This window comes from Sciurus carolinensis, chromosome X (assembly GCF_902686445.1).
Source record: "Sciurus carolinensis chromosome X, mSciCar1.2, whole genome shotgun sequence".
In the NCBI taxonomy this organism is placed as follows: domain Eukaryota; kingdom Metazoa; phylum Chordata; class Mammalia; order Rodentia; family Sciuridae; genus Sciurus; species Sciurus carolinensis.
In genome coordinates this window covers 20,445,384-20,459,261 of record NC_062232.1, presented here as the reverse complement: position 1 = coordinate 20,459,261, position 13,878 = coordinate 20,445,384, and positions in this window count along the sequence as shown.

Below are 13,878 nucleotides of genomic sequence, written 5' to 3'. Positions count from 1 at the left end.
TACAAATAGGAAAAGAAGAACTCAAACTATCCCTGTTCGCTGATGACATGATTATATATTTAGAGGAACCTGGAAATTCCACCAGAAAACTTTTAGAACTCATAAGTGAATTCAGTAAAGTAGCAGGTTACAAGATCAATGCTCATAAATCCAATGCATTTTTATACATAAGTGATGAATCTTCAGAAAGAGAAATTAGGAAAACTACCCCATTCACAATAGCATTGAAAAAAATAAAATACTTGGGAATCAATCTCACAAAAGAGGTGAAAGACCTCTACAATGAGAACTACAGAACACTAAAGAAAGAAATTAAAGAGCACCTTAGAAGATGGAAAGATCTCCCACGTTCCTGGATAGGCAGAATTAATATTGTCAAAATGGCTATACTACTTAAAGTGCTATACAGATTCAATGCAATTCCAATTAAAATCCCAATGATGTACCTTGCAGAAATAGAGCAAGCAATTATGAAATTCATCTGGAAAAATAAAAAACCTAGAATAGCTAAAGCAATCCTCAGTAGCAAGAGCGAAGCAGGGGGTATTGCAATACCAGATCTTCAACTCTACTACAAAGCAATAGTAACAAAAACGGCATGGTATTGGTACCAAAATAGACAGGTAGATCAATGGTACAGAATAGAGGACATGGACACAAACCCAAATAAATACAATTTTCTCATACTAGACAAAGGTTCCAAAAATATGCAATGGAGAAAAGATAGCCTCTTCAACAAATGGTGCTGGGAAAACTGGAAAACCATATGCAATAGAATGAAATTAAACCCCTATCTCTCACCCTACACAAAACTCAACTCAAAATGGATCAAGGACCTTGGAATCAGACCGGAGACCCTGCATCTTATAGAAGAAAAAGTAGGTACAAATCTTGAACTTGTTGGCTTAGGATCAGACTTCCTTAACAGGACTCCCATAGCACAAGAAATAAAAGCAAGAATCAACAACTGGGATAGATTCAAACTAAAAAAGCTTTCTCTCAGCAAAGGAAACTATCAGAAATGTGAAGAGAGAGCCTACAGAGTGGGAGAATATTTTTGCCAACCATACCTCAGATAGAGCGCTAATTTCCAGAATCTATAAAGAACTCAAAAAACTCTACACAAAGAATACAAATAATCCAATCAACAAATGGGCTAAGGAAATGAACAGACACTTCACAGAAGAAGATGTACAAGTAATCAACAGATATATGAAAAAATGTTCAACATCCCTAGTAATAAGGGAAATGCAAATCAAAACTACCCTAAGATTTCATCTCACCCCAATTAGAATGGCGATTATCAAGAATACAAGCAACAATAGGTGTTGGCGAGGATATGGTGAAAAAGGAACACTCATACATTGCTGGTGGAGTTGCAAATTAGTGCAGCCACTCTGGAAAGCAGTGTGGAGATTCCTCAGAAAGCTTGGAATGGAAACACCATTTGACCCAGCTATCCCACTCCTTGGCCTATACCCAAAGGACTTAAAATCAGCATACTATAGAGATACAGCCACATCAATGTTCATTGCTGCTCAATTCACCATAGCCAGATTGTGGAACCAACCTAGATGCCCTTCAGTTGATGAATGGATAAAGAAACTGTGGCATATTTATACAATGGAATATTACTCCGCAATGAAGAATGATAAAATTATGGCATTTGTAGGCAAATGGTCGAAATTGGAGAATATCATGCTAAGTGAGATAAGCCAATCTCAAAAAACTAAAGGACGAATCATCTCGCTGATAAGCGGATGAGGACATATAATGGGGGTGGGAGGGGTTAGCATTAGGTTTAGGGTTAGGTTTAGAGTTAGGCTAAGGAGAGCGGTAAGAATGAAGGAAAGAAGGACTGTATAAAGGGAAAAGGGTGGGAGGGGTGGGGGGGAAGGGAAAAAAATAAACATCATTACCCTATGTAAACGTAAAAAAATTAAAAAAAAAAGGTGCAAATAATAAAAATGACATACTTTAAGGTTAACATAAAACATCTGGAATTTCAAATCACTTTTGTGTTTCTTATATTAGAATTAATTCTTAGGAAAACATATTAGCTTTAATCAGTTCCTCAGAGATATCATCTGAATCTTTTGAGATTTTTGAAACCCTTATTCTGACCCAGATTTTAAAGTTTTCAGGTGTTAATGAACTACAAACTTCTGCTTGTAAATAGAAAATCCAAACCACTTGAGATAGGTTATCTCTTATTATCTATTTGACTGGTATATTTAAGCTTTTTATTTTACTTTTACTTGAAGTAATAAAGGTGAAACAAATATATGACCTAAGACCAAATAATTAAAATGTGAATAAAAACAAATTAAACTTACGGGGTAGTTTACAAAGTTCTATGACCATGCGCTATGTGAATATAAACTAAACTGTTGTTTTAATTCTTATTGTATTTCTAAACATAGTATCGGAGTAGACTTTTAATAATTACTTAAAATTAAATTAATACTGTGAGACTATATTCCATTAATAGGTAAATAGCACAAGTTACTAACAAAGTAAATTTTGTATTTCGATAGCTTTTAAGGAACATAATGCTGAAATATTGCCTATTTTTACTCTCAGAAATTCTTTATTCACTTTCCAGGTTTTCAAGCCTGCTTGCTATCTTTTTATCTACAGTTTTCTATACAAATCTTACAAGATCTTTCATTATAATCACCAAACTTTTTTCTAGGACCAAACATAAAACTGAAGAGCATTTTGCTATGCCAGATAGGAGGTGGGGTGTCTGTGAGTATGTGCATATTATCACTGCACACAAGAACCCATCTGTTTTTGTCTCCAGATAGTGTTAGGCTTTTACAGCAAAACAGCATGTTTCTTTAAGGAGGTGATTATCTCACTGTACAATGGAGAGCTTGTTCAGATTGCTGCTCAGCTCCAGAATTTCAGTCAGTAGATCTCGATTGGGCCCTGAAAATTTGTGTCTCTAACAAGTTTCCAGGTAATGATAATGCCTCTAAACAGCACTTTAAAAGAAATTGGCCAAGTGATGAAAATAAAATACTGAGAAGTTAATCTAATCACATTTTTAATCAATAGTGCAAATAGAAAGTTTTAGAGAGTTCTCATTCTTCCTAAGATTTCTATCTGAAAGAATCAAGAAGCTATATATATGTATATATATATATGTTACATATTATATTACATGTAATATATATTACAACACATACAATATATTACAACAAATGCAATATATTACATGTACTGTATATCGTATGTAATATATATACACACACACATATACAAAACAGTTGCAAATAATGAACAGGAGTACTTGAACTACAGTCTGTGCTAAAAGAGTTCTCAGAAGGGAAGTGAGGAACAATTGAGCAACACATATGCTTTTCTTTATTGCTTGTTTGGATTTCATTGTGTGTGTGTGTGTGTATGTGTGTGTGTGTGTGTGTGTTTGTGTGTTCACATGTGCATAAGTGCATGAGTGTCCCTGTTTTTCTGCTTGGGTTCATGTGTGGGCTTAAATTTCTTTTAATTCTTTTTTTTCTAAGAAAGGTATTCCCTTTCCAAATTATTCAAAGGAAGATTAACATTAAAAGTAATAAGGCTACTAAGCAGTTTTATTTCCAATGATAAACTATTAAATAACCATTTTTGTTCCAGTATTATACAAATTTAAGCAGCTAGAGGTTGTTTTCCCAGTCATGGAAATAAAAAGTTAGGGTGTATTGTTTACAGATTGGCTATGATCTCTCCCTGCACTGTATTCACTACCATGTACTACCCTTGAAATGTGAATTTGCAACTCTTTCCCTTCCTAGTCCATGAATCTAGTCTGGTATTATGAATTTCTTAGTCTAACAGAATGCTGCAAAAATGGTAATGTACCAATTTTGAGCCTACGATTCAAGAGACCTAATAGTTTTTTGCTAGTTTTCTTGAATTTTGCTCAGTATAAGTCTCTGAAAAGTCCAGGCTAGCTTCTCAGGTGAGAGTCCAGTCACCCATTCAAGAAGGTCAACAGTCAGGCAAACCAATGGTATCAAAGCTTTTATATAACCAGCAACTGATTTCAGACTCCTAAAGGAACCCAGATAAATCAAAGAATTGCCAGGCTGAGCAAATAAAGGGTTCCTATTTTAAATTGTAAATTTTCTGGATGTTTATTAGGATACAAAAGTAAACTGATATAATGACCCACTAAAGAGCCAAATATAAAATGCTGAGGCTCAATCCAACGTTAGAGAGAGGGTGACAATTTAATTTCTTTCTTCCCAATCCATTTATTACTAAGAAACTTCTACAGGATCTATAAACTCTTGCTATTTCAGAATGGTTTAAAATAATTTAATTCAAAATATATAAAGTGAAGTTACATTCTAATTAGTAACTTTAATAATAATTTACTCCCATAAAGGTAAAATGAACCATGTTTAAAAACAACAAAATCATTCTTCTGTGAACCTTTAATCTTCAGTCATTTAGATCAACTAAGAATATTAAAATAGTATTAGAAATCAAAGGCACAATATGTTGTTTCTTCAACACCAGTTTCCATGGTATTTTACTATTATTACAATTCTATGGTCTGAAATCATCACAACCATATAGATTTTGAAATTGATGTTTAGTTTGAAGACTTTCAACAAACATATCTAGTAAGTTGCAAATGTCTTTCTGACTCCGGAAACTACATTCCTAACCACATTATTATTTTAATTTCTCCATTTTTTCCTTGGATCAAGAACTTAGCATAATTCAACAAATAAGAGGCTGACAACTGTATCACTGCAGTCTTATTATAACATTTGTATTACTGAAAACAGGTTGTTACAATAGAACTAAAAATAGTTCACTTATCATATGAGTTGCTAACAGTGAATTGCTTTTATAGATATTAAACCAGCAATATAATTTTTATAAAGAGTAATTGTTATGGTTTAGATTAGGAGTCCCCCAATCATGTGTGAGAGTACAATAAGGTTTAGAGGTGAGATGATTAGGTTACAAGAGCCTTAACCCAGTCAGTACATTAATCCCCTGATAGGATTAACTGGGTGGTAAGTGAAGACAGGTAGGGTGTGGCTGAAGGAGGTGGGTCCCTGGAGGCAGGCCTTTGGATTCTACACTTTGTCTTGCTGAACAGAGCTTTATCTCTGCTTTCTGGTACCATGTCCTGAGTTACTTTCCTCTGTCATACTCTTCTGCCATGATTTTCTGCCTCACCTCAAGCCCCAAAGACTGGAGTCAACAGTCTATAGACTAAGACCTCTGAAACTGTGAGTCCTAAAATAGATTTTTTCTCATATAATTGTTCTTGTCAGGTCTTTTAATCACAATATAAAAAAAAAACAAATAAATGGGAATATTTCAACTAAAACAAGGAATATCCAAGACTTAAGGAATAGAATGGGCATGAGATCAGAGATCAAGGAGGATACAAGAGATCACTTCCAGCCTTCCATAAAGGAGGTTCCATTCTTAGTGTCAGTTTAGCCCAAGAAATACCTGACCGTACTTCTGAAGACCTTGTACAAGACTTAATCCATCAGTTACCCTACTTCTCTAGTGTCTCTAAGTATTCCTACAACATGTACACTTTTCCTATAGCCACAACATGCCCAGGTCTGTAAGTTATTTTTGAGCCATTACCACCATATTTATTCTTTTCCATTAAATAGCAAAATCCTGAAAGCAGTCATCTGCAGTGAGGGACCAACTCCAAGCACTTTAAATATGCTTTAAAATCTGTCCAGAGGATGTATAACTCCCTATCTAATTCTGTTCTCAAACTCTACCATTACATCTTATTTACTAGTTATATTCATAAGGAATTTTACATCACTGAGCCTTGTACTATAAAAATAATTTAATGCAATGAGCAATGCTAATATGATGTTTAAGAGTTTCAAATGAAAGTCATTTTTTCTATAATGATTTTAAATAATGTTTTCTTTAATTGTGTATATGTAGCTATAAAACATAAACATCAATGTATGAATCCAAAATTTTCATTATTTAGAGGTCACTTATTAAGATAAGAAAAACAAGAAACAAGAAAAGTAAACTAATATAGCCAAAATCACTCAGTGATAGATAGCACTCAAAGCAATGGAATCTTAAAACTCTAATTTGATGTAGCTTTTCAGCAAGATTTCATTTATTTTACTATTGGGTTCATGACATTAACAATTTTTGCATATCTTAATTATGCTGACTACTCACTGGATTAATAAAACACAACATCAGTAGATAATAGTTTTTGGTTTTTCACCTACTTTTTTTCCAAACCATAGATTGGACCCTAATATTGATTTGGGATCTGACATCGTGGTCATCTTAGTTTTTTTTTTTCTCAGCTCTTATTATGAAAATACCTACTCAAAAGAAATCCTTTTACCTCTGTGTTATATTACTATTTATCCCCTTTTTTATTTTTGAACATATTGCTCTATAATACCTATTTATCAATTTTTCTACATTTTCCTCCCTTGCCTTGCCTTGCCTAGCCTTATTCTCCACTGATTATCCTCCTAAATTTCAGACTCCTTTTGACAAATCTCTTTCAATTCCTTATTTTCCTATGATAGCATTTAAACTGAAGTGATCTCCAAATTATTTCCTTTGTTCTCTTGGTCAATTGTGTTGTCAAAAGACATAGAATGTATAATAAAATAATTTGAACATGAAATCTATCTTTGGTAATAAATAGCTGAGCTTCCTTAAATTGGTCATACCTCTCAGTATCAGTTTCTTTATGTTTGTTTTTCTCATAAATATATTTATTAAGCTTAATATGTTTTGTAATGATAGGATAGAATCTACTATTACACAGCATAAATAGAACAAAAATCACAATGTTAATTGGATAGCCAAAAGAGATAAGTACAGGAAGATCATGAAAGTCTAAGAGAATTATTGGATTATTAAGGGAGGAAAATACACAGGTGATTCAGGAGCAAATATTGACAAGGCTCACAAATATGTCTCTTTTTTTTCTCTTGAGGGACTCACCAAGTATATATTATATTTTGTTTGACCAGTTACCACTGGAAGTTGCAAGTCTCATATTGAAGGGTGTCTGTACTAGCTTCATGTCTATGGCTAAGTTTGAATCTCAAAAGAAAGATATCAGTTTGTGCATTGTTCTAATTATGCTGATGTTTCTTGGAAAGGTATATTGTTAGACCAAATGTAAAGCCATGATTTCTTCTCATGAAATGAACTCTGAAGATGTCTCTTCATTTTATTCAAGATCAATCTTTATGACTAGACAGAGACTACTCACCCCCAGTTTATGAAAAACAAGTTCTGAACTCTCAGGAAATAGTGGCTGACTCCTTGACATGCCACGCTTTCACAGAACACAACAAAATGGCCATATCTGACACCTTTTAAAAAGAAGTTCATTTTGAATGTTATAATATATAGAGAAACAAGCATTGATTTTGCAGCTTCAGTTTGGATAGAAAATATTTGTTTTGGTCTGTTTAATTTATGCACCACTTCCCTAATACCAGATCCTGCTTTTTATTATTTCATCAAAGTCCTACAGGAAGCAAACAAGGACAAAGGAGAGGATGAATCAAGGTGACAGATTTTAGGTCAGAACGATAACAATGGTGGTGCATACCTGTAATCCCAGAGACTCTGGAGACTGAAGCAGGAGGAGGACTGCAAGGTGGAGGCCACCCTCTGCAAATCAGTTAGACCCTGTCTTGAAATAAAAAATGAGAAGGTCTGTGATGTAACTCATGATAAAGCATCCCTGCCACCAGATTCAATCCCTAGCAACACAAAAAGTTATATTATTATTAAAGTCAATATTCACAACAGAAGATTTCCTGATCATTACTTTCTAACCACAAATGAAGTTGCCTCTGACAATGTGAGCAAGAATAGGTTGGATGATTAGATGAGTAGTCCAAGTCCAGACCAGATCAGCACTTCCCAAAGTATGTTCCATGAAACAGCAGTAACTCTGAGATGCTCTATTTAAAAATGTTTTGAAACTGTTGTGGGAAACAATATACTCCACATTAGCCTCCTCCTGCTCTAATAATCAATCTAAAATCATCGAATCTTTTAATCTATGCAATAGGCAAGAAATAGGTAAGTGATGTAGTAGATGGTCAATACATTTTTATGGAAGGAAAATATTAATTACTTACAACTTTCTCAAATGTTTATTTTTTTTGCTGGGACTGCAGCAGTTTTTTAAAAAAATTTTATTCTTTTTATACTAGTAGAATGTATTTTGACATACCACACATACATGGAGTATAGCTTCCCATTCTTGTGGTTGAACATGATATGGAGTTACATTGGTCATGTATTCATATATAAACATAGGAAAGTGATATCTGATTCATTCTACTGACTTTCCCATTTCCATCCCCCCTCCCTTCTCCCTACTCACCCCATCCAATCCAGTAAAACTACACTCCTCCCTGCTCCCACCTATTATGAGTCAGCATCCACATATTATAATATTCAGTTCTTTTGTGTTTGGCTTATTTGACTTAACATAATTGTCTCTAGGTCCATCCATTTACCAGCAAATGCCATAATTCCATTCTTCTTTATGACTGAGTAATATTCCATTGTGTATATGTACCAGTCAATATAAGTTCCTTTTTAAATTCTAGTTAGTTATACATGACAGTAGAATGCATTTTGATACATCATATATATATGGAGTATAACTTCTCATTTTTCTGATTGTACGTGTTATAGAATCACACAGGTCATGTAGTCATATATGTACATAGGGTAATAATGTCCAATTCATTTTACTATCCTTCCTACCCATTCCCCCTTCCCTCTTTTCATTCCCCTCTGCCTAATGCAAAGTACCTCTAGTCTTCCCTAGGACCCCCCCCCTTATTGTGAATTAGCATTCACATATCAGATAAAACATTTGTCCTTTGGTTTATTGGGATTGGCTTATTTCACTCAGCATGATATTCTCTAGTTTCATCCATTTACCTGCAAATGCCATAATTTCATCCTTCTTTAATGTTGAATAATATTCCATTGTGTATATATATATTTTCTTTATCCTTTAATCTGTTGAAGGGCATGTTCTATAGTTTAGCTATTATAAGTTGAGCTGCTATAAACATTGATGTGACTGTGTCACTGTAGGATTCTATCAATATTAGTTTCTTTTTTTTTTATTGTAAACAAATGGGATACATGTTGCTTCACTGTTTATAAATGGAGTCAAGGCATACCATTTGTGTAATCATAAATTTACATAGTGTAATGTTCTTTGATTCATTCTATTTTTCCTTCCCTCCCACCCCTCCCACCCCTCTTTTCCCTCTATTCAGTCCTCCCTTACTCCATTTTTCCACCCTCCTTAACCCTAACCCTAAACCTAACCCTAACCCTAACGCTAACCCCTCCCACCCCCCATTATATGTCATCATCCGCTTATCAGCAAGATCATTCGTCCCTTGATTTTTTGAGATTGGCTCATCTCACTTAGCATGATATTCATAAATTTCATCCATTTACCTGCAAATGGCATAATTTTGTCATTCTTTATGGCAGAGTAATATTCCATTGTATATATAAGCCACAGTTTCTTTATCCATTCATCAATTGAAGGACATCTAGGTTGTTCCACAATCTGGCTATGGTGAATTGAGCAGCAATGAACATTGATGTGGCTGCATCTCTGTAGTATGCTGATTTTAAGTCCTTTGGGTATAGGCCAAGGAGTGGGATAGCTGGGTCAAATGGTGGTTCCATTCCAAGCTTTCTGAGGAATCTCCATTCTGCTTTCCAGAGTGGCTGCACTAATTTGCAACCCCACCAGCAATGTATGAGTGTTTCTTTTTCACCACATCCTCGCCAACACCTATTGTTCCTTGTGTTCTTGATAATCGCCATTCTAATTGAGGTGAGATGAAATCTTAGGGTAGTTTTGATTTGCATTTCCCTTATTACTAGGGATGTTGAACATTTTTTCATGTATCTGCTGATTGCTTATAGATCTTCTTCTGTGAAGTGTCTGTTCATTTCCTTAGCCCATTTGTTGATTGGATTATTTGTATTCTTGGTGTAGAGGTTTTTGAGTTCTTTATAGATTCTGGAAATTAGCGCTCAATCTGAAGTATGGTTGGCAAAGATATTCTCCCACTCGGTAGGCTCTCTCTTCACATTGCTGATAGTTTCCTTTGCTGAGAGAAAACTCCTTAGTTTGAATCTGTCCCAGTTGTTGATTCTTGCTTTTATTTCTTGTGCTATGGGAGTCCTGTTAAGGAAGTCTGATCCTAAGCCAACAAGTTGAAGATTTGGACCTACTTTTTCTTGTATAAGATGCAGGGTCTCTGGTTTGATTCCGAGGTCCTTGATCCATTTTGAGTTGAGTTTTGTGCAGGGTGAGAGACAGGGGTTTAATTTCATTCTGTTGCATATGGTTTTCCAGTTTTCCCAACACCATTTGTTGAAGAGGCTATGTTTTCTCCATTGCATATTTTTGGCCCCTTTGTCTAGTATGAGAAAATTGTATTTATTTGGGTTTGTGTCCATGTTCTCTATTCTGTACCATTGATCTACCTGTCTATTTTGGTACCAATACCATGCCGTTTTTGTTACTATTGCTTTGTAATAGAGTTGAAGATCTGGTATTGCAATACCCCCTGCTTTGCTCTTTTTGCTGAGGATTGATTTAGCTATTCTGGGTTTCTTATTCTTCCACATGAATTTCATAATTGCTTGCTCTATTTCTGTGAGGAACATCATTGGAATTTTAATTGGAATTGCATTGAATCTGTACAGCACTTTAGGTAGTATGGCCATTTTGACAATATTAATTCTGCCTATCCAAGAACAGGGGAGATCTTTCCATATTCTAAGGTTTTCTTTAATTTCATTCTTTAGTGCTCTGTAGTTCTCATTGTAGAGATCTTTCACCTCTTTTGTGAGATTGATTCCCAAGTATTTTATTTTCTTCGATGCTATTGTGAATGGGGTAGTTTTCCTAATTTCTCTTTCTGAAGATTCATCACTTATGTATAAAAATGCATTGGATTTATGAGCATTGATCTTGTAACCTGCTACTTTACTGAATTCACTTATGAGTTCTAAAAGTTTTCTGGTGGAATTTCCAGGTTCCTCTAAATATATAATCATGTCATCAGCGAACAGGGATAGTTTGAGTTCTTCTTTTCCAATTCGTATCCCTTTAATTTCTTTGGATTTTTTAATTGCTTTGGCTAGAGTTTCAAGGACGATGTTGAATAGAAGTGGTGAAAGAGGGCATCCCTGCCTTGTTCCAGTTTTGAGGTGAAATGCTTTCAGTTTTTCACCATTTAGAATGATATTGGCCATGGGCTTAGCGTAGATGGCCTTTAAAATGTTAAGGAATGTTCCCACTATCCCTATTTTTTCTAGTGTTTTGAGCATGATGGGATGCTGTATTTTATCAAATGCTTTTTCTGCATCAATCGAAATAATCATGTGATTCTTAACTTTAAGTCTGTTGATATGGAGAATGACATTTATTGATTTCCGGATGTTGAACCAACCTTGCATCCCTGGGATAAAACCCACTTGATCGTGGTGCACTATCTTTTTAATGTATTTGTGGATGCGATTTGCTAAAATTTGGTTGAGAATTTTTGCGTCGATGTTGATTAAGGATATTGGTCTGAAATTTTCTTTCCTCGATGTGTCTTTGTCTGGTTTAGGTATCAAGGTGATATTGGCTTCATAGAATGAGTTTTGGAGGGTTCCCTCCTCTTCTATTTCATGGAATACTTTGACGACTATTGGAATGAGCTCTTCTTTAAAGGTTTTGTAGCACTCAGCTGAGAACCCATCTGGTCCCAGACTTTTCTTTGTTGGTAGGCTTTTGATGACCTCTTCTATTTCATTGCTTGAAATTGATTTATTTAAATTGTGTATATCCTCCTTGTTCAGTTTAGGTAATTCATATGTCTCTAGAGTCTTGTTGATTTCTTCGAGGTTTTCTGTTTTGTTGGAATATAGATTTTCAAAGTAGCTTCTAATTATATTTTGTATTTCACTCGTGTCTGTTGTGATATTTCCTTGTTCATTCCAAATTTTAGTAATTTGAGTTTTCTCCCTCTTTCTCTTTTTTAGTGTGGCTAAGGGTTTATCAATTTTGTTTATTTTTTCAAAGAACCAACTATTTATTTTGTTAATTTTTCCGATTGTTTCAATTTCATTGATTTTGGCTCTGATTTTAACTATTCCCTGTCTTCTACTACTTTTGGTGTTGGTCTGCTCTTCTTTTTCTAGGGCTTTGAGCTATAGTGTTGTCGTTTATTTGTTGATTTCTACTTCTTTTTTTGAATGCGCCCCATGAAATAAATTTTCCTCTAAGTACTGCTTTCATAGTGTCCCAGAGATTTTGATATGATGTGTCTTTGTTCTTGTTTACGTCTAAGAATTTTTTTATTTCCCTCCTGATGTCTTCTGTTATCCATTTGTCATATAAAAGTGTATTATTTATCTCCAGGTATTGGAGAAGTTTCTGTTTTTTATTCTGTCATTTATTTCTAATTTCAATACATTATGATCTGAGAGACTACAAGGTAGTATCTCTATCTTCTTGTATTTGCTAACAGTAGCCTTGTGGCATAAAATATGGTCTATTTTAGAGAAGGATCCATGTGCTGATGAGAAGAAAGTGTATTCATTCTTTGTTGGATGGTATATTCTATATATGTCTGTTAAATTGTTGATTGTGTTATTGAGATCTACAGTTTCTTTATTCAATTTTTGTTTGGAAGATCTACCCAGTGGTGAGAGAGGCGTGTTAAAATCGCCTAGTATTATTGTGTTGTGGTCTATTTGATTTCTGGAATTGAGAAGGATTTGTTTGACGTACATGGATGAGCCAATGTTCAGGGCATAGATATTTCTGATTGTTATGTCTTGCTGATATAGGCTTCCCTTAAGCAGTATGTAATGTCCTTCTTTATCCCTTCTGGCTAGTTTTGGCTTGAAGTCCACAGTATCTGAAATGAGGATGGATTCTCCAACTTTTTTGCTGTGTCCATGTACATGGTATGTTTTTCCCCATCCTTTCACCTGTAGTCTGTGGGTATCTCTTTCTATGAGATGAGTCTCTTGCAGGCAGCCTATTGTTGGATTTTTCTTTTTCATCCAATCTGACAGTCTATGTCTTTTGATTGATGAGTTCAGGCCATTAACATTCAGGGTTATTATTGTGATATGATTTGTATTCCCAGTCATTTGACTCATTTTTGTTTTTTGACATGATTTGGTTTCTCCTTTATTTGGCTATTCCTTTAGGCTAGTTCCTCCCATTGCTGATTTGCATCATTGTTTTTCATCTCTTCCTCATGGAATATTTTGCTGAGGATGTTCTGAAATGCCGGCTTTCTTTTTGTAAATTCCTTTAGCTTTGTTTATCATGGAAGGATCTTATTTCGTCGTCAAATCTGAAAGTAAGTTTTGCTGGGTATATGATTCTTGGTTGGCATCCGTTTTCTTTCAGGGCCTGGTAAATGTTGTTCCAAGCCCTTCTAGCTTTAGTGTCTGGATTGAAAAATCTGCTGATATTCTTATTGGTTTCCCCCTGAATGTAATTTGATTCTTTTTTCTCGCGGCCTTTAAAATTCTGTCTTTATTTTGTATGTTAGGTATTTTCATAATAATGTGCCTTGGTGTGGGTCTGTTGAAATTTTGTATACTTGGAGTCCTATAAGCCTCTTGTACTTGGTTTTCCATTTCACTCTTCAGATTTGGGAAATTTTCTGATATTATTTCATTGAATAGATTATTCATTCCTTTGGTTTGTTCTCTAAGCCTTCCTCAATTCCAATAATTCTTAAATTTTGCCTTTTCATGATATCCCATAAGTGTTGTAGATTCTGTTCACGATTTCTTACCATC